Source organism: Sciurus carolinensis, chromosome X, assembly GCF_902686445.1.
Source record: "Sciurus carolinensis chromosome X, mSciCar1.2, whole genome shotgun sequence".
In the NCBI taxonomy this organism is placed as follows: domain Eukaryota; kingdom Metazoa; phylum Chordata; class Mammalia; order Rodentia; family Sciuridae; genus Sciurus; species Sciurus carolinensis.
In genome coordinates this window covers 8,759,840-8,787,146 of record NC_062232.1, presented here as the reverse complement: position 1 = coordinate 8,787,146, position 27,307 = coordinate 8,759,840, and the positions used below count along the sequence as shown (strand labels likewise).

The window sequence follows — 27,307 nt, the reverse complement described above, 5'->3', positions numbered from 1 at the left end:
TCATCACCTATAAAATGAAGTTATTCTAACTCAACATTTGCATTCAGGGGTGAATTTGCCCTCAAAGGACACTTAGCAATGTCTGGAGACATTTTTGTGGTCTCAATTGAGGGAAGGGAAAAGTGTGCTTCTTGGATCTAGTATGTATAGGCCAGGGATGGTGCTAAACATCTTACATTACATAGGGCAGTTCTATACACAAAAAGATGATCCAACCAAAATCGTAATAGTGCCAAGGTGCATAAACCCTGCCTAGCTCAAAGAGCTGCTATTGAGAAAGTAAGGTGATGACTACACAAAGTTTAGCCCAGAGTTTGGCAGAGTAGGTGCTCAATAAACATTACTTGAAAACAAGAAAACAAAAGCATTCTCAATGTTTCCACTTACATCCTAATTATGGTAAGCACAATATGCCTTTATATTAGAAATAATGAGTTAAAAATCCCAGTTCTGCCACTTAATAGCTTGCTTGGTCTTTCTACATTTTAGTTTTATGTATAAAATAAAAATAATAACATCCAGTTTACAGTGATGCTATGCAGACAAATGAGATATGCAAAACTCTGAAGTAGAATGCTTGGCTTATTTATAACAGTCTCATCAAATGGTACATAAGTAGTAGTTGTAATAGTTATGAGAGTAACATTTGCATTTGACCTATCAGTTTTACCATCATTTCCATATCCACACTTTCTGTTGCTACCTCAGAATGCAACAGGTGTTTTCTAAATATTATTGTTTCTGTATTAAAGATGAAGAAACTAAAATGCAGAGATAATGCATAACTTGCAAAACAGGGACAGCAATCTACTTGGAAGGGATACTGGATCTTTCAGCAGACACTGTGCTTTCCATAGACTGTATTAGGCACAGAAATGTGGGGAGAAGGCAAGAACCATACAGCCTAGGCAAGGTTCCTGCTAGAAAAGTGTCCAGACTGAACCCTGAAACTTCCTACTCCAAACTCCATATTTCTCACACTGTGTAGCATTTAAGTGTTACACCAACATACAGATTTTCTTAGATACTTGGTAAGATTATGGGAACAGTAGCCAGAATCCAGATGTATTCTTTGAGCATTGGTGTTGAGAAGTGAAATATTATGTTCATTTCAGATATAAGAAAAACCAAAGCTACATCTACTTAATTATTCATCCTTGACATTGAATGACACTATACAAATCCAACAAATTAAAACTTGACCTTATTTTGTTGGACGCAAAGAGATTATTTTCAGAATGACCCTTGATTATATAGTGTTATGAAATGAAAATCATTTTCTCATTTATTTTGCTATAAATTGTGGTTGGGTCACAGGCCCTAAAACTGCACAGATACCTCAAGGTATCTTTGAAAAGTATTTTGCATTTACAAGCTGATGGTATTTAAGATATCTTCTGGGATGATTGCAATGTGGATTACGGTAAAGGAAGTGAAGAGGGAGTGAGGGGAATAAACCACAGTCAATGTTTCTGGGTGAATTTTAAAAGCTCCAAGTTTTTCTGATAATCATGTTCTTTTTGTGTCTAGCTTGGTATGCCTCATTGTAGTTAGAGTGGGGTCCTTGACATGACGCCCACTGGGTGGCAGGTCTTAGAGAATTTCCTTTTCTCTATGAATCAGTAAGGAATTGATTAACCAGGTCTTTTGGTTCCAGTCATTCATGACAACCACTCACAGAAATTTCCTGAAGTAGTTTGCATTCTCTTCTACCTCAGAACACAACTTTCTCCTTTAACTCAGACTTCAGCATGGTAGTCAAAGTGTTTTGACTTTATTTGGGAGGTAACAACTGTTCATCCCACAACGCTTATTAACAGGTTTTCGTACAGGTGCATACGAAGAAAGCTATGTCAATAGGGTAAATATAATAACATCAGAGCCATACAGATAAGAGAAGAATAATCCCACCAACCATATTAAAGATGACAGGACAATAAAATACAGAAAAGGGAGAAGTAGATGGTTAAAAATTGCTTTAAATACCACTGTCAAGCCTTATTAAACAGACAGAAATGTATTCATTACAAAACAATTTTAGCCAAGAAGAAATATATGATGAGTCAAGAATTTAACTATGATAAATGATATTTGTGTGTGTGTGTGTGTGTGTGTGCACATATGTATGCATAGTAGACACACATACACATACATGTGTATGTGTGTGTGTGTGTGTGTGTGTGTGTGTGTATTTTGAGGTGCTGGGGATTGGACCCAGGGATTCACTCATAGTAAGCAAGTGTTCTGCCATTGAGTTACAACCTCTGTCCTTGAATGTAAATTTTAACAATTAAATTTAAACATTTTTGGATTATTTTCATCTGCATTATATGATTTATCAACCCACAAAATTAAACTAATTTTGTGGTGATACATCTGTGAGTTTCAGCATAACCCTTTCACAACCTATTGAATTAGTTATGTTTCCTAGTTAGGAATCAGGGAGAAATACCAGAAGTAAATCTGGGTTAACTGGTTCTCCATCCAAAAGTTTTTACATATAAATGCAAGCCCCATTTTATGTATGATCCCATAACAGATGCCAGATGTCTTGAAGATCAGAGTCCCTGTATCTAGATTACCCACATATCAAACACAGGTGTTGCCATTAAAGTCAGATATAGCCATGCCTTACATTACATTTTTTTTCAAAATATATTTGTACCTCTTAGCTCATTGAATTCTTCAACTCTGTACATCTGAAAAGACAATTATAATTGGCCCTTTATTGTTGAGGAGAACAGAACAGCCAGGTTTCATTGTTCAAAGAACTAAATGTGGGAACAGTTGACATCAGGTCTTGATCTCCATTTACTCGACCACTGTTGCACCTGCTCATGAGTTCATGCTTGTGCCTCCCAAATAAGCAAACATTTCCAAGTGTCTAAGATGAGCTGGGCACACACCCTGGGAAGGCAGTGACCATGTCTTTTTCATTTTTCCACGCTATTACTCAGAGTAATATCAGGTACATAATTGATGTTCAAATGTAAATTGAAATAATAAATGAATTCAAGGTACATAAAGGTACTGGCACAGAATCTCAGGTATTAAAATTGTACCCTTCTGCTTTCAGGTGGGTAAAAGCATGTGCATGGAGACAATGCCATTTATTAATAACTGCTGTTAGGCAGGCCCTCTTCTAGGTATTTTCATGGGTTATTTCTTTTTACTCACAACAACTCAGCAAGGAGGTTGTTGACAACTCATTCAACAATAGATTATCAATTGGTTATTAGATCAAAGTTGTAGATGAAAACAGTCACAGGATGCATAAATGAACAAAATTTGTTATTAAAACAATGCCAATATGATAAACTTTGCAAACAAATGAAAAACGTGTACATAGGCATAGTAAAATTGTCTGGAAGGATGGGTCCACAGTGGCAATCACAGGGTTGTAAGATTGTGGTGTTTTTAAAAATTGTCTGCTTTTGCATATATTATTTTCCATAATGAACATGCATTATTTTTATAATTATATTTTTAAAAATTTATTTATTTTTTACAGACTGCATTTTGATTCAATGTACACAAACAGGGTACATCATTTCATTTCTATGGTTGTGCATGATGTCGATTCATACCATTTGTGTAATCACACATGTTCATAGGGTAATGATGTCTTTCTCAGTTCACCATTTTTCATACCTCTCTCCCTCTCATTTCCCTCTACATAATAATTTTTTAAGCAATATAAACTGGAAAAGGGCTATGACTCCATGTGGATTTTTAGTGGAATCACAGGATAATTAGACAAGAAATAAATGGATACAAAACCACTACTGCTATTCATATTAGCATTGAGTGCAAGATTTGGTACTTGAAAGCTATTTAATAACAATACCATTTCAACAAGTGAAACAATGACTAGCTGTCAGTTTGGGGGCATCCTCCAAAAGGAACCATATGACAATGACCATGCAGGTCCAGGTTTTCAAAGCCAACACTGTGCTCAACAGAAACTCACTGCCTCAGCATCCTGAGAGTGTTTTATAAAGAAGAAATAGCAATTCAGAGGTCACAAATCAAAATCAAAGTGTTTAAGTCTAAACTTCAATGATGTTAGACTTTTAAGCCTTGATCAGTTTCCTTGATGTAAAGTTGTTTTCATTTCTCCAGCTTAAGGTTCCCTTAGCAGTATGTGACTCTTCCCTGAGGATAAACTCATTGCCCTCACCATGATTCTTTGTTTCCCCATATTTAATTTTTCCCCTTGAAGTAGTGGACTGGAGACTGAATCCACCCATTCTTTAATATTAAACTACATCCTAGCCATTAAAAAAATTTCTTTTGAGACAGGGTCTCCTTAAGTCGCTGAGACAGGCCTTGACCTTGCAATCCTCCTGCCTCAGCTTCCTGAGTTGCTGGGATTATAGGAGCACACTACTATGCCTGGCCTATTTCCCCTTCTTATTTGGAGACATTTCAATCATACACAAAAGTTGTAATATGAGTCCAACAAACAACACTGTACTCTTCACCCAGACCAATGGTTCACCACAGGGGCAATTCTGCCCCTCAGTGATCTTTTGACATCTACAGACATTCTTGGTTGTCACTACTAGTGGGGAGTGAAGACATGCAATGAGTAGACACTAAGGATGCTACTGAACATCCTACCATGCACAGATCAGCCTCAACACAAAGAATTGCCCTGCCCTAAATGTCAATAGTGTAGAGGTTAAGAGACACTGACATCCTATACATCTCCTTGCCTATGGTCTGAGAGCTCTTTTTTCTTTCTTCCAAACACCTAGGTTTATCAATTGTTAATATGTTGCAACATTTATCTAATCCTTTCTCCCCTCACTCCCTCTTTGTTTATTCTTATAAATCTTTACTTGAAACATTTGATATTAAGTCATAGACATCATGGCATGTTGCCCTCAAATTCTGCAGCATCAATCTCCTAAAAGGAAATTCTCATTTGAAATCAACAACAATATCACATCAAGTGTATTTAGTATCAACAAAATAATATTATCTAATGTATAGTCCATATTCAATCTCCCCAATTATCCTAACAGTGTCTTTTTAAAAAATCTTCATTTGATTCAGTATCAATTAACCTTTATGTTTTACATTTACTTGTCCTGTCTCTTTATCAACAGTGTTTTCAAGATGCAAAGCTGGCATAAGCCTAAAATACTTTCGAATAGATGATAAAGTTCTTTCCTGCAAATCTCAGCAATAATGACCAATATTTGTAAACTATATTATGGACTCTATTCAAACATGACTCCTAGAGTTCACACAGTGTCTATGGATGGTAGTTGTCTAACAGCTACTATTTGTTAACTGAGCTGACACATGTTGTTAGAAATTTATATGCAAATATCATGGTAATTGTTGGTAGTAGGGATATTGCAGAAAAGAGCCCCAAAACCTCCTCCTTGGAATGATCATAGGGTAGAGATCAAGAGGGGAACATGAACTGATAATAATTTAACAATGAGAAAGCGGGACAAAAAGGGTCCTAGAATTTATGATGAGGAAATGTGTCAGTCAGTAAACAGAGGGCCTCCATATCCTGATGGGTAGAGGAAGGAAGGAAGTGTGACAGACAAGAAAGAACAGCAATAGCACAAAGCAGGCACAAGAACATGGGTTTCGACATCAAAGAACATTCTGTCCTTGTTAGAAAGCTTCTCACAGATGTTTTGATGTGCCAGGAGCCCAAGGCACATCCAGAATGTGATGTTCACATTTGTTACTGAATGCCAGACACTAACCTATCCTTTTTATCCTTCCTTCTTTCAGAAAAGATCTGAGGTGGCAAATGAATCTCTCAAAATCACAGTTTGGGTTTACTAATTACCAGAGGGAAGACTGACCTATTTGGATTAAGTAAAGATTCAGAGTAGAAACACCAGACACTGTAAGGGTTAAGTACCACTCTACCTAGAGAGGTCTTTCTTGTCAATTAGCAAGCAGTCATTGAGCAATGACCCCTATTTTCATGGCTCTGTGTGTGACGTAGCAATCTTATCTCTATATCTCCGTTTTTAATGGGATATAATGTAGTCTGAGAGCTTTTTTTCTCTCTTCTAAATACTTAGTGCCCTCACAACACTATACTCATTTGTTCACTGAAAATAATTTATTGAGGACTTTTGTACCAGTTACTAGAGACTTGACAAGCAGATAACGTGCTTTCCTTCATGAAACTTAGAACATTGTTGAGGATGGCAGGGATCATGATTTACCCAACCTGGACATTGTCCTGGTTCTGGGTTGTTTCCTGAGCCCTAATCTTTATTCAAACTCCTCAGATGGGAATTTCACAGAGTAGGCATTAGGAGACAGGATAATCTGCCCTTGCATTTCTCAAATTATTCCACACAGACCACTTCTTAACCCGTACAAATTATATTCTCCTTCATTGGGAACATAGTCTTTTGCTTTTAGCTGTAATATGAAGCTTGAATATGCTCTCAGGAGCAACCAAATGCATCATGTTATAGAACTTGACAGTAATTATGGGATTAATGAAACACAGCATTGGTTGAATCTGTCAAATGACCTAATCTAATTGTCAAATGTGTTGTTAAAACACTTTAGCAACCACTCATCGTTTAGAGAGAGCATTCATCTTCACATTTCACTTCTTTATAGATGACTCATAACCTAATATTGCTACTCACCAAGTTTACTCAAAACAAATTGGCTTTTCAGTGAATATGTATATGAAAAATTAAAACATTTTCTCATGTAGCTATCTATTGTGAAAATTACATTTTCAATATTCTTGGGGACATGCACATATATTTTGATAATTTTTAAATTTTTGTAATTACCACATAAACTATATGCTTATCTGGACTGCAGTTCACTTAATCTCCTTGACCTTGCTTCATGACTTATACAATCCTAAATTAAAACTGTATTTATTTAATAGTTCTCTCCTGTTCCATTAAGCTTTTTTTCTGAGCAAGAGAATCAAAATATTCTTAGAAATTATCTTCAATTAGGTATAAGCAGGAGTGAAAAGAGAAGAATTGTTAAAAAGAAGGAAGTAGAGAGAGGAGGGAAGGAACTGATAGAATCGTATGTACTTTTGTGAACAAAAAGTAAAAATGGAAATAGATGAAAGAAAACTGGCTTGGAAGTTAGAGGCTGAGTTCTAAGTGTACCATTTATAGCAAAAATGAGCAGACTTATTCTATAAGGAGTCAGAGAATAAATATTTTCAGATTTACAGGCCATAATGTCTTGTTGCAAATACTCAACTCTACCATTGTATCAAAAGTGGTCACAGACAACATGTAAACTAACAAGCATGGCTCTTTCCAATACAACTTTATTTACAAAAACACGCATATTTGGATTTTAAGTCAAAATTTTCTGACCCCTGATTCATAGTGTCACCTTGGGAAAGTCATATTTCTGTTCCTCATTTATCTTACTCATGGAATAAAGGCATTAGACTATATGATTTTTGAAGTTCCTTCAAGTTCCAAAATGTCTACCTTCATCATTTAAACGGGTCTCTTTTTTTTTTTATTGTAAACAAATGGGATACATGTTGTTTCTCTGTCTGTACATGGCGTAAAGGCATACCATTTGTGTAATCATAAATTTACATAGGGTAATGTTGTTTGATTCATTCTGCCATTTTTTCCCTTCCCCCCCTCCCCTCCCACCCTTCCCCTCCATCTATACAGTCCTTCTTCCTCCATTCCTGCCCCCTCCCTAAACCCAACTCCAACCCCAACACTAACCCTTCCCACCCCCCATTATGTGTCATCATCCACTTATTAGCGATATCATTCTTCCTTTGGTTTTTTGAGATTGGCTTATCTCACTTAGCATGATAACTCTACACCAAGAATGTAAATAATCCAATTGACAAATGGGCTAAGGAAATGAATAGACACTTCACAGAAGAAGATATACAAGCAATCAACAAACATATGGAAAAATGTTCAACATCTCTAGTAATAAGAGAAATGCAAATCAAAACCACCCTAAGATTCCATCTCACCCCAATTAGAATGGCAATTATCAAGAATACAAGCAACAACAGGTGTTGGCGAGGATGTGGGGAGAAAGGTACACTCTTACATTGCTGGTGGGGCTACAAATTAGTGCAGCCACTCTGGAAAGCAGTGTGGAGATTCCTTAGAAAACTTGGAATGGAAACACCATTTGACCCAGCTATCCCACTCCTTGGCCTATACCCAAAGGACTTAAAATCAGCATATTACAGAGATACAGCCACATCAATGTTCATAGCTGCTCAGTTCACAATAGCCAGATTGTGGAACCAACCTAGATGTCCTTCAATTGATGAATGGATAAAGAAAATGTGGTATATATATACAATGGAATATTACTCAGCCATAAAGAACGATAAAATTATGGCATTTGCAGGCAAATGGATGAAACTGGAGAATAAACGGGTCTCTTTTTCAGAGGCTATACTCTTTAACAGGATTGGAAGAGACCCAGATACACAAATTCTACAATACAGTTTTTTCACTGAGGTAGTAACACTTACCACTCAGGGAAAATGAATAAGATTCCTATTTAACTTAGCATTTGATCCAAAGTTAGAACATTATAGTGCAGCTCATCACATACCTGAATATTTATGGGGAGTTTTAAATCTTTGTACCATTGATCTTCTCTTATATGTAGGACCACTATTTGGATGAATGGTGTTTTAAACATACAACATACAGTCAGTCCCAAACCATAATGGAAAAAAACATTGTAGTGGTTGCTTTCCAAAATTCAAATCATGAGTCTTTGAGACTGGAAGAAATGAACAGGATCAGAAAATAATAAATAAGGGTTTTCAAATATCATGTTACAATGTAGTTTTACTATCAAGGAGTATGATGCCAAATAATGTTTATCATTGTTTTAGCCTTATTTGTGTTTTATTTAATTACCAAAGACTTAATTTTCCTATCTTAAATGTGCCTACTTTTTTATCCCACACTTGCTTGAGTTTGGTTTGCTAGCTCAGTGTCTGCTGGAGAGCCCCCTTTTTTTACTGCTGAATTATAATTCCTAAAGCACAGGTGTTTATAGTAAACCTGCTGATATCCTTAACAAGGGGTGGTAGAGAGTTACAGCACACTTAGTTATGTCTATACACACTGGTGCTAAATGTATCATCTGTTTCCCTTCCCTAGAGTTAGAGTGCATATGTGATATTGTAATGGGTTATATATAATGTAAACAAAATGTATAAACCTAGTGTGCTTTATTTTTTATCTAATTTTAGGAAGATTCCTCATGTTTTTTCATTTACGGCTGTTTAATAGAGATTCACACCTTCATTTCTACATTTACATGACTGTTGCCTCTTCTTATTACAACCCTGAATTTGTCATGCAGTTCCATGGCATCTCTGAAACTCTAAAGGAACAAATGTATACTTGATACTTGATACTTAGTGCATAAATTAAAATTATTTTTTAATATTCCTAGTCAAGGTATCAAAGGAAATGTATTATTTCACTAGATTCCTCAATATCTGCACATTTCCAAGATCATAAAAAATGTATAAGAATAGAAAGTACAAAAAACCTCATAGGGGATACAAATATATACACTGGAAAATAGATATCTGTCATTGAGAGCTTCCTTTCTTTCTCTCTCCCTCCCTCCTGCTCTCTCTCATCTGTAAACAACTATGAAGATCATAGTGAGGAAATATATTCTAAGAATAATACGGGAATTTTCCAGAAGTGATTGAGGCCAATTGGGAGATGCTTGCCATCCAATATCACCCACATTTTACTTATGTTTATTTTGTTCATTTGAAACTTCTTTTGTTGAGCAACATTTTTATATACCAGGGATTGAACCCAGGGGTGCTTAACCACTGAGCCACATCCCCAACCCTTTTATATATTTTATTTTTGAGACAGAGTTTTGCTGAGTTACTTAGGGCCTCACTAAGTTGTTGAGGCTGGCTTTAAACTTGTGATCCTCCTGCTTTAGCCTCCAGAGCCTCTGGAATTACAGGCATGTGCCACTGCACCCAGCCACCATTGAGCAACATTTAATGGGTAGGACTGTGACAGATAAACAAAGATGGTGAACCCTTGCCCTCAAAGAATGAACAGCCTAAATAAAAATTGAGGGAAGAGTGCACTGAAAATGTAAGCATTGTGCCTCCTTGCTCCATACAGGGAAAACTGAATTGTGATATATGTCTTTAGAAAAATCTGGAAGAGCTGGCCTCCACCTCAGGCTCTAGAGATGAAAGAGAAAGCCCACCTTAAAAATATAATTTTCACAGTTTCCCATTCTGGTCTCACATTTTCATAACAATTTTGATAACAATTATATTTATCATGGCAATCATAATAAAAACTAAAAGAAGATAAATGGTGTTGTTGTTTGTTTTCATCCAACTTTCCTAATTCCATTTGGAGATTATTCATATTTTGCATTCCATCTGCTCCAAATATGGGCATATTATCACTGAACAAATAAAGATTCGTAATTCCCTTGCCTTTGCTCAAGTAAGAGCCACAAGTAAGCTCTGTTACCTTTTATGTCCAAATATAATCATTTTGTAAATCAGGACAAAAAGCCATCACGTATTTTTCCAAGATGTGTCATACAGACAAAATGAGCTGGAAACACTAGGAAGGCAATAAGCTCTCAATATTTCTACATCATGGAGTAATTATTTCCACAGCAAGGAACACATTTATTTACAAAGTGTTCAGACTTACTTAGTAAAGGGAATGAGCTATATTGTAACCATGTGTGACATGCTAAGTTTTTATTAGACAAGTTCTAAAAATCTCCTCCTCCAACTGACAATAATAATATATCTGCAACTGTGAATGTTTCCAGGAAAGAGATTTTAGCAACTAGCTGATACATTTATTAGAAAAATGCTAAAAAGCCTTTCATAATGAAAAACGCCCCTTATAGCAGGGTTTCTCCATTTATTCTACATAGGAATCATCTAAGTATTGTTAAAAATGTAGGTTCTAGCTGTGTGTGGTGGTGCACACCTATAATTCCAGTTACTTAGTAGGCTGAGGCAGGAGGGTAGCAAGTTTTAGGGCAGCCTGGGCAACGTACAAAGATCCTGTCTCAAATATTAAAGTAAATAAATAAATATGCAGATAATAAATGAATAAATGAATTTAAAAAAGGCTGGGAATATATCTCAGTGGTAGAACACTTGCCTAGAATGTGCAAGGGCCTGCACTAATCCCACCACTGCAAAACAAAACAAAATGCAGGTTCTGATTAAACAGGCCTAAGGTAGGGATCAAGATATTGTATCACTAATGAATTCCCAGAGAATTTTGATGCTGCTGGTCCAAGGACCACACCCTGAGTAACAGGTCTTCACATGTTCTTTTTTTTCTTCCCATTAACAAACTTTTTTATTGTTGTCTTTTTTGTTTGTTTGTTTTTGTTTTTGTTTTTTAATTGAATATTCAAATGTCCCTTATTGTTCCTGCTTCCATGATTGGTCAAGACCAAGAGAAAAGGCAGGGGAACCAGCTGTAACAGGGAGGATTCATCTCCATGATATTCCATTTATACACAAAACTAAACAGACCAGCACAGAGTCACTTTGTGGTTAGAAGTTGGCAGAATGGGATGAAGGAGGAATATATGGGGAGTAGGAGTGTCCTTTAAAAAATAAGACAGATCCTCCAAACTGGGTGCCTGGGGAGGAATCGGTCTGCTTCAACTGAAGAAGAATCAGAAGATCAAAAGCACTTTGGGAAGGCCAGAACCATCAGGGATGGAGAGAGGAGAAAGGTTCAAGGGGTATGGGGGCTGTTTGGCAAGTGGGGTGAAGGGAATGCCCTCCCCCTGCTGGGATCCCCCAGCTTCTCTGGTCTGGCAGAAAGCAGATAGTGAGCAAACCCCTAGGGCAGTTCTGGGACTGCCAGATGCTCCTGGCAGGGGGCTGCAGGAGGCTCACAAAGGCTTGCCTCCTAGAGAGATGACGGCACTATTCCCCAGTTTTTCAGCTAGGGTGCAAGGGTTCTTGATCTCCTAATAGCAGTTTGCTTGTCATTCATGCTTTATCATTGTCAGCTTTTCCTTGATGGCATCATTCATTTTTCCTTTAAGGGGCACAAATTCACAGGCCCAGAAGATAAACACCAGGTCCTCCTTTTTGCTCTCCTTTTACTTGTAGGCTGCATCATAGAGGGCATAGCTGCAGTCCTTGTCTGGCAGCATTTTGACAATGGTGGCATAGGGGTCATCCACAATCTGGTTCACATCACATACAAGGATCTCCTTGCCCTTCTCCAGGATGATGTTCTTCTTGTCCTCACTCAGGCAGAAGAGTAGCGTCTTCTTGCATTTCTTTACTTCCTCTGACGTCAAAGACTTATGTACCTTCATGTCACTGAACACTTTGATGATGCCATCAGAGACAGTCACACCAGAAGCCTTGTTTCTGGAAGCAAAGGGAAGACAGCAAGAAGAGCCAGGCAACATGAGAGTTGCTGCAGCTGCTGCCAGTTTCCAATTCCTTCACATGTTCTAGAAACAGCATGTGAACCATGACTACAGGAGATTTCAACTTGGGGTTCCAAGATGGGTGGCAGTTGACAGTTATCTGTGAGGCCTGTGAAATTGCCCTGACAGGGATTTGTCAGGATAGATGTTAAGACCCACTCCCTACTCGACACTTATCTTGGGAGATCCAGGTCAAAGAATTCATGAGCATTCATTTGAGCAGGGAAAACAAAACAAAATGATGTATATCTCATGAATAATACAGGCACTTCAAGTTTCATCTCAGGTTTGTAATGTGTTACCATCATGACCACCCTTCAAATTTCCTTTCTTCCAACATTAAAATAGAGCTTCCATTATCATCTAGAACCAAAGGGTTCCCTTCTCTTCTCCAAACAGGATCCTGAGTTAAATGTCTATTTCAGAAGCTCTATTTACATCTACAACTTCGAAATAAGACTAGTCCTTATTAATCTTTAGCAGTGGCTTTGGGCCTTTAGAAAAGAAGATTAAAAGCTCAGTGAAAATTTCCCTGAAATCCCTACTTCACTCTTGATGTATTGAGTACATATTTTATCTTAGAATTAATCTAAACTCTGTAAGAACTCAAAATGATCACTTGGTCCTGATATTCAAGGAACAGATACAAAAGCTGATGACAGGATACTGATATACATAAGATGATTTGACAACAACCAAGAATAAACTTCATTTGAAAATAGGTATGCCTAGAAAAACATTGTGCATCCTGTTAGAACCAATTTTTGTACTACCTTGCTCACAAAGGTTTGATTCTTACATTCAGTAATGATGTCTCCTCCCTGTATTTCTATGCTAGTGTTCAGCAAACTATAGCCCACATGCTTGGCCTGCCACCTGATTTTTGTAAGTAAAGTTTTACTGCAACATGGACATATCCATTCTTTTAAGCATTGTCTATTATTGCTTTCATACAAAAATGGCAGAGTTGCACAGTGTAATGGATTGCAAAGTCTAAAATATTTATCCTCTGGACATGTACTTATTACTCTAGAACAAGAGTTGCCAACTTACAATACTTCCATTGCATCTTATATTATAGTCAACTATAGATAGGTAGATAGGGAGGTCAGAGTAGATGAAAGATTGATGGTCTCACCAGGGCCACTCAGTTGTACCACCACGGCAGGGGTTCTCATTTACTTTATGCCATAAGTGATCCTAGTTCTCTTATGAGATGCTAAGCCTCTTTACTCATCTATGTACCACTAGCATAGGCATTCACCTGAACTTGGAGTCCAATGAACAGAGTTGAATCAAACTGAACTCTCAAGTTTTTCTAGGGCAATAATGAAGCCATGATATTTAGGACAGTGAAATTTCTGAGAGCAATGAGCAAATATCTGATTAAACCTGATTAAACATGTAACTAAATTAGCAAAAACCAAATTATTCTTTTGGCAGCAAAATAAAAGTGGTTCTTATAGCCATTTTGTTTGACAGGGATTTTACAAGAGGCTCCACGATGAATTGCAGTCATAAAATAATTGATCATTACTGATCCTTGGTGAATCTTTCCTTTAAGTCATGACAAATAAAGAGCATACTCCCTGCCCTTTCCAGTGGGTACAACCCAGAGGCCCAGTCATTGTCATGCTGGCTTATGGGCTATGTATTTCTCCTGCTTTATCCAGTAGATCATTCATCTGATATTTTATAGTCTTACCTGAGCTCCATGGACCCAGCACGAAAAAGATACAGTGATTATATTTTTGTGATCAAATAACTTTTCCCTTTATTTTAAAAATTCCTCCTTTATATTCATCAATTTTTAGGAATGGAATAAAAATATATACCTTCTGTCATTGCCTCTGGAAAGGACATTATGTCAGATCCTTTCCTAATTATATTCATCCATTGTATGCTCTAATTCTCACAATTTCATTCATTTACTATCATTCTACCAGCCCCACAAATTCCATACTTTTGTAATTGTGCCCTGTAAGCCTAGTAGTTGCTAAGATCACAGAAGAAATGTATTCAGAGTTTAGTACTTTTCCATTTAAAATTAATTCATTCGACATCAATACTTATGGATATAACAATTTCTTTCATTTGTTTCCCCAATAAAAGAAATTTTTAATTTTGTTCATGTTCAGATTTTATATTTGAAGTTTTTATATAAATTTAGAGAATGTTTTAACAATTTAGATAAAAAAGAAAAATAAGTATGATGCTTAAGTTTACTTTATTCTACTTAGGCACAGGTCAAAACGTATTCAGTAAAAATTAAGTACTTTGTGAATGATCTTTACAGCCTAAATTAATAAAATTTCCCTAACCCATACAAAATGGAGCTTGATTTCATGAATGATTAGAATATAAGTATTCTAATAAAATGTCTGCACCCACACCAAAAGGCTATTCTAGCATTACAAGTAACCCTATTTTGTTTATAGGAGATAATGAGGTATGAATGATACATACAGGCTAATTTGGTGTCCACAAACTTTTAATGGTTCCCATAATTAGTTTTATGTGTCTGTTACTCTGTGTAACCTACAGTTCCTGTATGGTAATTGACATTGTCTACCCGTCCTTCAAAATACTGATTAAACTTTCACCTTTTTCCTGATACTTTTGTGCTGTATTCCAAACTTCCTACAGGTCTCTGAACTCCTATAGTTCTTAAAGCTTACACATCCACTTAGTTGTCCCCAAACACCTCAAAATCAACATGTCTGAAATTGAATTCAAGCTCATTCTCCCAAACCTACTCCTCCCTCTAGCTTTCCCATCCCTAAAAATGGCTGCTCTGTACTCCAAGAAAGGATAAAAAGAATTCCATACATTTCCTGGAAGATGCTGCCTTTCCTAGTTTTTGAAGTGTTTGAGCTTGTTAGTCCCTCAAACCTATATATCTCCAATGCTCCCATATCCATTATTCTCTAAATTAACTTCTTATTCTTCTAGCTTAATTCTTCATCCTGCAAGAAATTTTTTACCAACGAGCATTGTCCAACATGGTAGTCACTCACCAAATGTGGTTATTGAATACTTGGAATGTGGCAATTCTGAATTGAGATGTGCTGTAAATGTGAAATACACATAAAATTTCAAAAACTTAGTAGGAATAAAAGAATAAATCTAATTTTTATAAACTGAATATATGTTGAAATGATAATATCTGGGATAGCATGGGTTAAACAAAATATACTAAAAATAAATTATACTGCTTCAATTTTTTAATATGACTACCAGAAAATTTTAAATAACATGTGGTTTGCATTATAATTTTATTGGACTGTGCTGCTCTGTAACCTGGGGACAGGGTTTGGTGCTCCTCCCACAGATACTTTTACAACTGCCATTCGTTTTGTTAGTTTGCTATGTGATTTGTGTATCTATCTTTACTGGCTGCCTGAGCAGTGAACTTGATATCTTGTTCAGTATTACCCCATATCTGAAGTATAGTAGGTATTCTCATATGTTTACTAAAATAACAAAAGAATTACATAGAGAATTAGAAGACCAGAGTTGAGGTCACCTTACTTCCCTAGGCTATAGCTAATATATGAATATTAAACTAGGTAGTCTCTAGGAGCCCTTATAGTTTCATTGACTGTAAATATCTAATATGAATATTTAAATGATTATTATGGTTTGAATCTGGAATGTCTCTCAAAGACTCATGTGTTGAAAGCCTGGTCCCCAATATAGCAGTGTTCACAGGTGTGACCTTCAGGAAATGATTGGATCATGACTGATCCATTAATGGATTCATAGCTGAATGGACTACTGGAAGTGGTGGAAAGTAGTTGGTGCAACCTAATTGAAAGGAGTGGGTCCTTGGGGTCGGGTCCTTGGGGACTATATCTTGTCACATACCTCTCTCCCCCCTCCCTCTTTCCCCACTGCTATAACACAGTGGGGAAAACTTTAACACATCCTTCTGTCATTAGGTACTATCTCACTACAAGCTCAGAAACAATAAAGTCAGTCAACTATGGACTGACACCTCTGAAACCATTAGCCAAAATAAATCTTTCTTCCTTTAAGTTGTTTTTTCTCAGGTATTTTTTCACAGAGATGAAAAGCCAACTCATGCAATGAGTCACTTCTTGGGCTGTGTATATAACTCAGGGTAAATTACCTGCCTAGTATGCACAAGGTCCTGAATTTGACCTCCAGCACTACAAATAAACCAACAAAGCAACCAACTAAACAAACGAATGAACAAACAAACAATCAAACAGTCACTTCTTTACCAGGTTTCAGTCTTTTCAGTGTGAAAAAATAATCTTATATTTTCCTTGTTATTTTCCTCAGGACTCTGTACATACCTTAAAAGTGATTATTAATTAATTCAACAAATGGAAAGTTAAAAATACTTATTCACAAGTATGTTAGTTAGATTTCCATCACTATAACAAATAACCAAGATAATCAACTTATAAAGAGAAAAGGGTTATTTTGGCTCACAGTTGTGGAGGTTTTAGTCCATGATAAGTTGGTCCCTTTGCTTTGTGCCTGTGGCCATACATCATGGCAGAAGTGTATGGTGGAACAAACTCACCTCATGGCATGGAAGTGAAAAATGGGAAGAGGAGGGGCTGGTGTCCCACTATCCCCTTAAAGGGCACACTCTCAATGACTTGAAGATCTCTCAGAAGGTCCCATCACTTGAAGGTTCCACCGCCTCCCAATGGTGCCAAGCTGGAGACCAAACCTTTAACACATGGGCCACTGGGGTACATTTCAATTCCAAATTATAGCAACAAGTTTCACAAGTTGGGTCTGATAAGGGAGAATTAGTATTTAACTTAGTTGGCTCTTCTTAAAACATGGGTAGGGGTGAGGGCATAGGTGGAGGGAGGGAGTGACTTCTCTGAATCATGAAAGTAGCAGAGTTGGCTAGAGAAGGGCTGGCAAGCTCTACATCAGATAAGTAAATTCTTTACATGCCGCAACACTGGGAAGCTTCCAAGGAAACCAGTATCCAGGATCCTCTCTGTTTTCTCCTTCATCCTTCAGGTAATAGGGAGTCCACAAAAGGGGCTGCCTCCAAAGTGGTGGGTATTACTCTTTGAGTTGACCACCCAGCTCATTAATAGAGTCTTAAGATCCTAAATCATCTGTCTGATTCATGTAGAATTTCATTCTACATGAAATTCTTCATGTAGAAAAACACAATCTTAATTTATACCTACAAGAAGCAAGTGCAAAACTGACCAACTGTTTAAGTTTATTTAGTGAAAATTCCACACCAGAGCATGATTGTTCATAGACTGTTTTGAACTTAAAAGTAATCTCAAACAGCACAGGAACCAACATTTGCAGACTAGTGGTCTGTGTTAGTTCTAATGCTCTGATAAATGTTTCTAATGTGGACTCCTGAAGTCATTAAGATCATTTTTCTATTCACAGAGAGGATGCCAGCCATCATTTATGATGCACAAGACAAGGAGTGCTGCTCAGTCTTCAGCATAGGTGAACGAGTCGAAAAGGAATGGGCACTGCATACAGGAAGCATAATAAACTTCTTCAGTAGGGCTACAATAATTGTAATTACCATTTTCCCTCAGTGATATCCAAAGTCTTATGACAGAAAAATCTTTCTGGAAGAATGAAGAGTCAAAAATGCAAAGATCTATTGGAAATATTGTTTTTCCTTCTTACTTTCATTTTTTTCTTTTCCCTCTTTCTTTTTTAAATGTAGTCTGACTGAAGCTTCTATTCTGGAACTTCTCTGATCACCCCTGGAGAATTCAACATCCTCTCAAAGGTTTTTGTTGTGTTTTTCTTCTTACCCACCTCTAGCCTTCCTCTGATTCTGGGATTTTGGCCATGTGTCCTTGAAGCCAATCTCTGTTTATATAATTGTTCTAATTTCTGTCTTGCAATTATTTTTTTAAAAATCTCACTCTCATTCCACTTCTTTTTCATCTCTCTCCCTAGGAAAATTTCTCTTTCTGGCAGGTTCCTCTTGTTCTCTTTGGCAGTATTTCACAAAGGCACAAATAGTCATAATGATAAAAATGTGCACTTGTAGAGGCGCTCACCCAAGGAGATTAAACTGTTCTGCAGACATTACCTCATCAATTTTCCCTAAATTCTACAAAGGAAGGACCCATTTCACAGTAGTATACCAGAGGGTTAAGATAGTTGCATTCTGAACCTTAAAAAACTGAAAACAGACATCATTCATCATAGTAAGTCCAGTCTCTTAGATTTTACTTCTCCCTTCCCTTCCTTCCAGGCCTCATCCTTAATTTTTACCCAACACAAAAAGATGACTCTCATCTTCTTTGGCTAATTTCTTCCTATAAGTACAGTTTTAGGAGTGCTGATGTCCCAAGATGAAGAGGCATGAAAAGGGAAAAAAAATCAATTGGTTTATGTTCTATTTTCACTTTCCATTGGTTTCATATGCTTTCTTGTATTCCTTAGAGATCTCTGTAAATGTTCCCCTTTATTCCAATTCTATGTAATGGTCTTACATAGATCTCACTGATGGCATTTGAAAACATTGTAACTGAATGAGATTTGGGTTATACCTTTCTCTTTCCCTACCCCATTGTGATAGATAAGGTAACTGAACCTCAAAAATATCAATATGTGACCTAGATAGTTCAGCATCCAAATTAGCTTTATAAGCTAGGTCTTCAGACTTCTCAGTCTATACTTAAAATTTTTGAGAGAACTTCTTAATAATCATACACAACAATCTAAATGACTCTATAAAGTCATTATTCCTATCCACCTTCCACAGAAGTGGAAACTGCTAGAAACTTGCCCAAAGTAATGTAAGTAAAGTAAATGGATAGAGCCAGCAATTAAACCTAGCTTTATCTAATTCAAATCATGGACCTATACATTTTTTTCAAACTGCCACTTTCTTGACATGATAAAAAAAAAAAAAAAAGCATTGGCACCTCTTCCCTCTCTCTCTTTCCACCCAGGTTGGGTTTCTCAGGACCTGCCATTACTGTGAGTACCTGACTTTGAAATGCTCCTCCAAGGCAACTGACATCTTAGCCTACCACAGAGACCTCCTTCTTCCTATAAGCAGCAAGTGCCTACCAAGGAACCCAGCATGCATATCATTTTGCTTTAAATTTATAATACATGTCTCCAAGAGGCATGATAGAGTTGCCTGCACATTTTCTCTGAGCCAGGTGCTGCTAAGGGCACAGTGGTAGCTCAGGGTCTTGGAACACTTTCCCATGTTGCCTGTCCTAACATTGCCATAGGCTATAATGTACTTCAATATTTCAGGAGATTTCCTAGGGCAGGAATCCTAAAACTATTTTAGGATTCTATGGGGTATGCACATGTACACGTAGTTATTTATATTTTTGATTGGAAGTAGAAAAACAAAACAAAACAGAACACTGAAATTCCCTTAAGATCATTTTGGTCCTTTTAATCTATATAAATTCTGTATCAATATGATTTTGTGGATAGCTCATCATCTATTTATAGTGTTTAATAGGTATATATACCAGTTATAAAATTCTATTTCTCTGAAAAGAGCATGCAATAAATATTTGTCAAAAATAACTACAACGTCAACTCTTTTGTTGCTAATTATGAATTATTTTCCTTAATAATACCACTGTTCAATGTATGGTCCCAAATTTCAAGGAACTTTCAATATTCATAATACACTATTGTATTCAATGAGGCTGCTAGAACCAACCCAGCTGAAAAGCTGAAGTCTGCCTAACACCTCTTCTCACACTCTCAGCATGAACAACTTTCAAAGAATTCATGGTCAAAACTGCAGTTTATTAAATCCTGAGAGGAGATTCCAGGATAAACCAATGCATTCCATTGTTTCACAACCAGAGTTCTCAGGCTCCATGCTGAATCCACAACATAAAATTTTACTTGCAATGAGTCTTCTTTTGAGCACTTACAAGTTATAACCATTATGTGTGGAGAAAGAAAAAGGTGATTCCTTTAAGAATTTTGATTCATACAGTTAGCTTTCACAGCACATTCCACAATCTCTTGAGTAGTTTTCAGTACAGGTAAACCTGAATTTATCACAAACCCAGCTTCTCAACATAAGGAATGGCAGATAGATTAACTTCACATCACTGACTCCCAGGATTCATGATCATGAACATAGTGTTTTTGGGCAATTTATTTTGGCAGCTTACCAACTGCTAGTGGCAAATCTATTTTTTAATATTGAGGAATATAATAGAGAGGTTTTCATTTTTCACTGCATAATTTCTTATCTCTGTTCTGAAGTTCAAATTTTGTATAGCTGTTTTCTTTCTACCCAGTACTGGGGATTGAACCTTGAGACTCTCATGCTAGGTAAGAGTTCCACCACTGAGTTATATCCCCGTTATTTGGGGGGGGGCGTACCAGGGATTGAACTCAGGGCCACTCAACCACTGAGCCACATCCCCAGCACATTTTTGTATTTTATTTAGAAACAGGGTCTCACTGAGTTGCTTAGCACCTTGCTGTTGCTGAAGCTCACTTTGAACTCTTGGTCCTCCTGCCTCAGCCTCCACAGTCACTGGGATTATAGGTGTGCACCACAGCACCCAACTCCCCATTCCTTTTTATGTTTTATTTTGAGATAGGGTATCACTAAAGTTGTTGAGGCTGACTTTGAACTTGCCATCCTTCTGCCTTGGTCTCCAAAGTAGCTGGGATTACAGGTGCACACCACTACACCTGGCTCTGACAAAGCTTTACAAGACAGGGCAACTGTTTGTTTTGAGAAGCCCAGCACTAGGGTGAGGAGGTGGAAAAATGAACTGAATGGGGAGCTGGATGTCAGGAAGATGTGCAGTTAAGTCTGGGCTCTTAACAGACTTTGGCACATAATCTTCAGTTTGCGGTTGCAAAATTGAAGTACATTTCTCCTTCAGTTGTGGGTAACTTAGATGAGGAAACCAATGACAAATACTAGGACCAGAATCCTTCCACTCAACTGCAGGGCAAACCCCCTGGTTTGATAAACCAGTCAGTCCTCAACCATGCTCATTGCCAATTACAAGTAAAGGATGAGCATTAGGTAGAGTTTCCCTCCATGTAAGTACAACAGCAAGTATTACAGATTCACCATCCTCAAATCTCTTTATGCCCTGGCCCCACAACTAGCAAGGCAAATCTGCTGCTTATTTATGCTTTTGGTTTTGTTTAAATTCTCATCCCTGCTTTAGGAACTGCCAAATCAAATCAGCCTTTTACCCCCACTTTTACAAACCCATTTGAATCACTCCTCCTATGGTAAGTCTTTTCTAATTTGTTCCCATTATCCAGTCACCTAACCTCACAATTTAGCACATTCCATGTGCTTTACTGAAGTTCTTTTTAGTTTTACTTCAGTTGTTTTCTGTGGGTGCAGGTTTCATGACTCTTATTGTATCTGTCCTTGCTCCATTAGTTAAAGCACTTTATAAACAAGCTTGTGTTTCTTAATTGTTAGCATCGTTCCTTAGGGTGGAATGTGGTTTGTTACAGAGCATGGCTCCTGCTTAAACACTGACATGGCCACTCCCATTAAGCATCTCTTCTGGTAGTCAGGCAGGGCAGACTCAGTTCAGGTCCTGAACTATTCACAGAAACAAGTCAAAATAAGTTGAAAGCAATGTTTGTGAAGGTCAATGTGCTGATTTGAGTGTTTTAATTTGGAAGAATAGAAGCTTTGTTAAAGGGAATTGCAAGGGAAAAGTTGTCATGAACAAAATATTGACAGCAGAGAGAAACATTCAACTTATTGTCTCTGGAACTACATGCCAGAAAACATTCAATATGTAGTAATATTTGTTGCTTAGATGGAGGGAGGGAGGGATGGATGGATGGATGAACAGAAACGGAGATGGACATATAATAGAAGTAGCCAGTGAAAGGCACAGAAACTTCATTTCTCAATTTGTTTTCAGTAGTACCACAGAGTAACAAAAATTTTGATGAGGAAGAAAACCTTTATAACATGACAGATGTAGAAGACACATTTAACAGCTTCAGGGAAGGATGTCTTAATGGTACATCTTATTCACTCAGTTTGATCTTCTTATACATGGTCTCAGAAAAATATTTTATTTTCCCAAGGAAATTTTGGGAACAGTTTTCTATCCCACTGGTTTCTTTTAATTACATTTGAAATGAAAACAAATGATTATAATCATACTATATTTTTAAAAAGCATATTTATGCTTATGAAAAAAATATAATTAATTCATGTTCAATGCATATGAACCTAGCCACAAAACTTTAGGCCAGTTTGTTCTTTTTGCTGAAAGAAAAACATCATAATTATTGTAGTCAACTAGCAATGTTAAGGAATCAGTTCTCCTTACACAAATACAATTCAATGGATAGGGTGGTATAGAGGCAAGAATTGGGTCTTAAATGCTCCTGAGCATGAGCCCATTAATGGCTATAACTACATTTATTTATTATGGAAAATGGCATTTTCATCATTATTATATGCAGGGGGCAAATTAATAATACATAGATGTTACCATAATTTTCAATAGTGTTTAAACAGAAGTATAGCCAAAGAATCATGCCTTCTCAGAGATAGTGATTTTTACCAATCATTAAGAGACTCTGAAGAGATGATTTGTTCATACCTATATACTGATTTTAATGGTGTCTTCACTCTGACTCTTTGTTGGTGTTTTAGTCAGCTTTTTTATTGCTGTGACTAAAAGATTCTACAAGAACAATTAGTGTAGAAAATGTTTATTTGGGGGCACATGGTGTCAGAGGTCTCAGTCCATACATGGTTGACTTCATTTCTCAGGGCCCAAGGTAAGGCAGGACATCATGGTGGAAGTGTGTGGTGAAAGAAAGTAGGTCAGGACACGATAATTAGGAAGAAGAGAAAGGATGTGCTCCTCACCAGTACAAAATATAAACGCCAAAGACATGCCCACTGGGACGCACCTCCTTCAGCCACACCCTACATGCCTACATTTGCCACTCAGTTAATGCCTCCTGGGGATTAATGCACCGATTAGATTAAGGTTTTCATAACCCAATCATTTCACCTCTAAATCTTCTTGCATTGTCTTACACATGAGTTTTTTGGGGACACCTCATATTTAAACCCTAACAATTAGATTTCACAATAATAGTATCTTGTAATATTTGTATTTTGCAGCACAGATTTCCACTTACAAACTATTTTCATACTTGTCATTCCTTCTGATCCTAACCATGGTACTTCAGGAGGTAAATTAGTATTTCCATTTCAATAACTGAATTGTCCACATGAAATGGCTGATAGTTTTTGTCTCTAAAAGCAGAAGAGTCCCCATAATTTCATATCAACTATCTGAGTGACTAGCCTCCTGATAATAGATGAAACATTTTTTACTTTAATAGATGACTTCATATTTCTCTACCTAGGGTATCTTATTATAAGCCAATGATGGATAATTCATTTGAAATAGCTTCAAAGATTTTATTCTTCTCCTCACTAGCCTCATTTTAAGGTTGCCTTTGAAATTCTCATCACTGCTTCATCTTGAGTATTTGTCAGTGCTTACCTTCAAGAGGATAATTTTACAAAACAGTCAATCTCAATCTAAAACATCATGACTTCCTGAGAAGAGTATTTCTCTTTGTATAGAGATATAGTTTGTCAAGATAATTAATAGATGGAAGGGAAGACAGAAGCAAGAAAAGAAAAATAAATCTGCTAGTGTAAAATCCAAATTACTGAGTTCTAGTCTTTGATTTTCCAGCAGTGACCAGAACTTTAGGCCTGGAACACTATACTCAATGCCCAGGTCTTTCTAAGCAAATGAAATAACTCAGGTTCATTTTAAGGTGGGAAAGAACCATGGTTGTTTGAAAAATCATTTTTCACAATTGCCAGTTTTTTAGAAGGAATCAAAGCATTCTGATTTTTTTCCCTAATTTGCATTGCAGTTTTCTTTGGAACAGAGCAAATATTAAAGGACTTAAATTTGATCATGCTCATATACAATATGTCTTGAATAGAGTGAAACTGGCACAATAAAACATATTTATGATCCTCCTTTCCTTGCAAGATTAACAAGAGCTTTTAGGACAGTTCATGCTCTATGAACATCTTTCCAGAAATTTCTGTGTGTTGTCAAGGTTATAAAAGAACAGATACCTGCCTGATTCAGGTATCCTGGTGACTCTTGCTTGGGATCTCATGGAAAGGGGTGATAATGTGGGTAGAATATTTTCTTCACTTGGGTCCCAATTTAGGGACATTTCTGTCACTTGTAAACTTCAAGTCATGTACACAGAAGAACACATGAGGTTGTTTTTTTTTAATTGGATTAGGGATTGAACCTAGGGGTACTTTACATTCATGGTCCTTTGTATTTTTCTTTTGCTTTTGAGGCAGTGACTAAGTTGGTGACTAAGTTGGTGACTCTGGCTGGCCTTGAATATGTGATCCTCCTGCCTCAGTTTCCTAAGTTGTTGGAATTACAGGAATGCACCATCAAGCCTGGCACAGGTGTTCATTAAAGTTAAATAATTTCACCTTAATGAAGTTTCTTATCTCCTTGATATGCTTATGATCTGAATACAGACACATAACGAGCTTTGAGTGTCAGGCGCTTTGTCCTTCTGGCATAGCCCTAACAAGGGTAACTGCAGCTTGGCATATGACACTTCCCTACATGTGCTTTTGTTAAATTTCCATTTTAAACAACCTTGCTGGTAGATTTTGCTGCTTTTGCATGATATCCCTTTTGTGTTCTGTTCAAAAATACTTCTCTATTTAAGCACAATTTGTTCTAGGTCTTTGATACCATCACAAGTATACAGCTGGGTCCCAGCTTTTGTTTATTCCTGACAAAAATATTATACACATTTGCTAGAAATAAAGTGAGGCAAATCCTCCTTTGCTTTATTCAGTACACTGAGATGAAATTCATACACATCCCAAAAAGCAAATATGATGTCTGGGATAACTCTAGTAAATGGGATTTCCTACTAATCCACAAAATTCATTAATTCTCACAAATTCAGTGATTCATATCTCAACCTATTTTATTTTGGACATTCTATCTTCAGATGATTATCATTTATTATTCTATGCCCTACACAAAGCAGACCTTTTCATAAAGAGATTGGAAAAGTACCAATAAATTAGAAATCAGTACCCTGCAACCATGATGAAAACCAGGAGCTCCTCTGTTCCACTTGTGATCTTGTTTTTACAGGGGTAGCTCTAATTTAGTGTCAATTTAAGTCCTTCATTTGCTGTAAAATCAAATCCCTCTAGGAGACATAACCCACAGAAAGGATCTTACGTAGAACTGCATGCATGTTTTTCTTTCTCCTTGTTTGCATTAAACTGGAACAAATTAACTTAATGTTGCATGAAAATAAGTGAAGTGTCATCTTAATTAAAAGACAGAAGTGCTATATCCTTTGGCTGAGTTTTATAAAGCATTTTTAAAAATTTCTTAAAAGTGGATAATTTTTCCTGATGGTTCATAAACTAGAACCTTATCTTAATCCATTTTGATAGGTTGGACTGGGCACATTTGTGCTGTGGACCAGCTACTACTCATCATATTGAGAATGAAGCCACCATTATTTTGACAATTTCCCAGTACTGAGACTGGTCCAACAGCTATAGGCAGTTAAAATATCAATCAGAGAGGTCTCCTACTGAAATGCAAAAGAATAATTATTAGTAAATGTACACTTTCTTAGGAGACACCACCCAATCCTGTGCTTTATCAAAATATTGTGAGTTTCATTCTTTGAACCTTTCAGCTTGAGGTGAAATAAAGTCTTCAGCTGCAAAACAGTTTTGGAAACTTGATTAACAAGCTCTGTTACATGGGCACAAATTGACCTAGTACAATGGAGCATGGGTCAGAGGTTAAGATGTCATGTAGTTACTTGAACCACTGAGGTCTGTGATGACAAACATCTTTTTTTAGAGAACATAATGATGGTAAACTTAGGAAGTCAGAATGAGAACAGTTTTCTGTTTACTGGTATTTCCACCAGCTGCCTTTAGGCTACAGAATTAGTGTTAAATTAGAGGAAGCAACCAAGCATGCATGCATATAGCAGGCACACATGAAAATTTCTGTAGCACACTCACACTCACAATTCTGCAAGTTTGAGGAGACTAATACATTTGTAAGTTCAGGAACACAAAGAATGTGGAGCTAAGTAGAATTCTGCAAAAATGGGTTCAAATATATTAACAATGAAAAAAAAATCTCAATGTTCCTTAAGTTGATTTTATCTTTCCCAACATACCAACTGAGTTACCTCTTGCTCAATTTCAGCCATTCCTTTCTTTGCTCTTCCTTTAGGAAGGAGGAACTACTCTGAAAAATGATTTTGAGTCCATTCTATTAAGCATGGTTTTCAGGCAGTTGCAGAGACTGGATGTTCTGTGTCCCTCACTAACTACAGGCTCTTGCTCTCCTTTCTTTCTTTGCCTGTGATTTGAAGACTCAAAACATTCAAATATGGATTCTCTTTTGACCCTTATTAGGTTCTGAAGAAACCAATGTGTTTTCAAAGATCACAGAAGACAGGAGTAAAAGTAGATCGTAGGTGGAAAAATTTTAGGGAGAGACAGAAATAAAAAATAAAAATAGGAAAATCTCAGGTCCACTGAGTGAAGACCATGAAGCCATTTAGGAGCCAAAAGAGTTTCTTAATCACATGGTGCAAAAGTATGATCATCATCCTTTTGGTTTTTCATTGCAGGTATTTATATGGGCAGCAGAAGAAACACTGGAAAATATATCAGCTCTGATTTTTTCTGCCATAACATTCTATGTTCCTGTTCATTCCCGTAAGTATTCCTGAGAATGTAAACCAAAGAGGCTTTTTGTGAGATAAAGGGTTATTTTCT

At 36.8% G+C, this 27,307-nt stretch overlaps 1 protein-coding gene and 1 pseudogene across 5 annotated transcripts in view; both read right to left on the bottom strand.

Moving 5' to 3' along the window:
• Frmpd4 (FERM and PDZ domain containing 4) overlaps window positions 1-27,307 on the bottom strand; it is a 975,050-nt gene that overhangs the window by 232,722 nt on the left and 715,021 nt on the right. The window lies entirely within an intron of this gene.
• LOC124972623 (cofilin-1-like) lies at window positions 11,920-12,396 on the bottom strand (annotated as a pseudogene).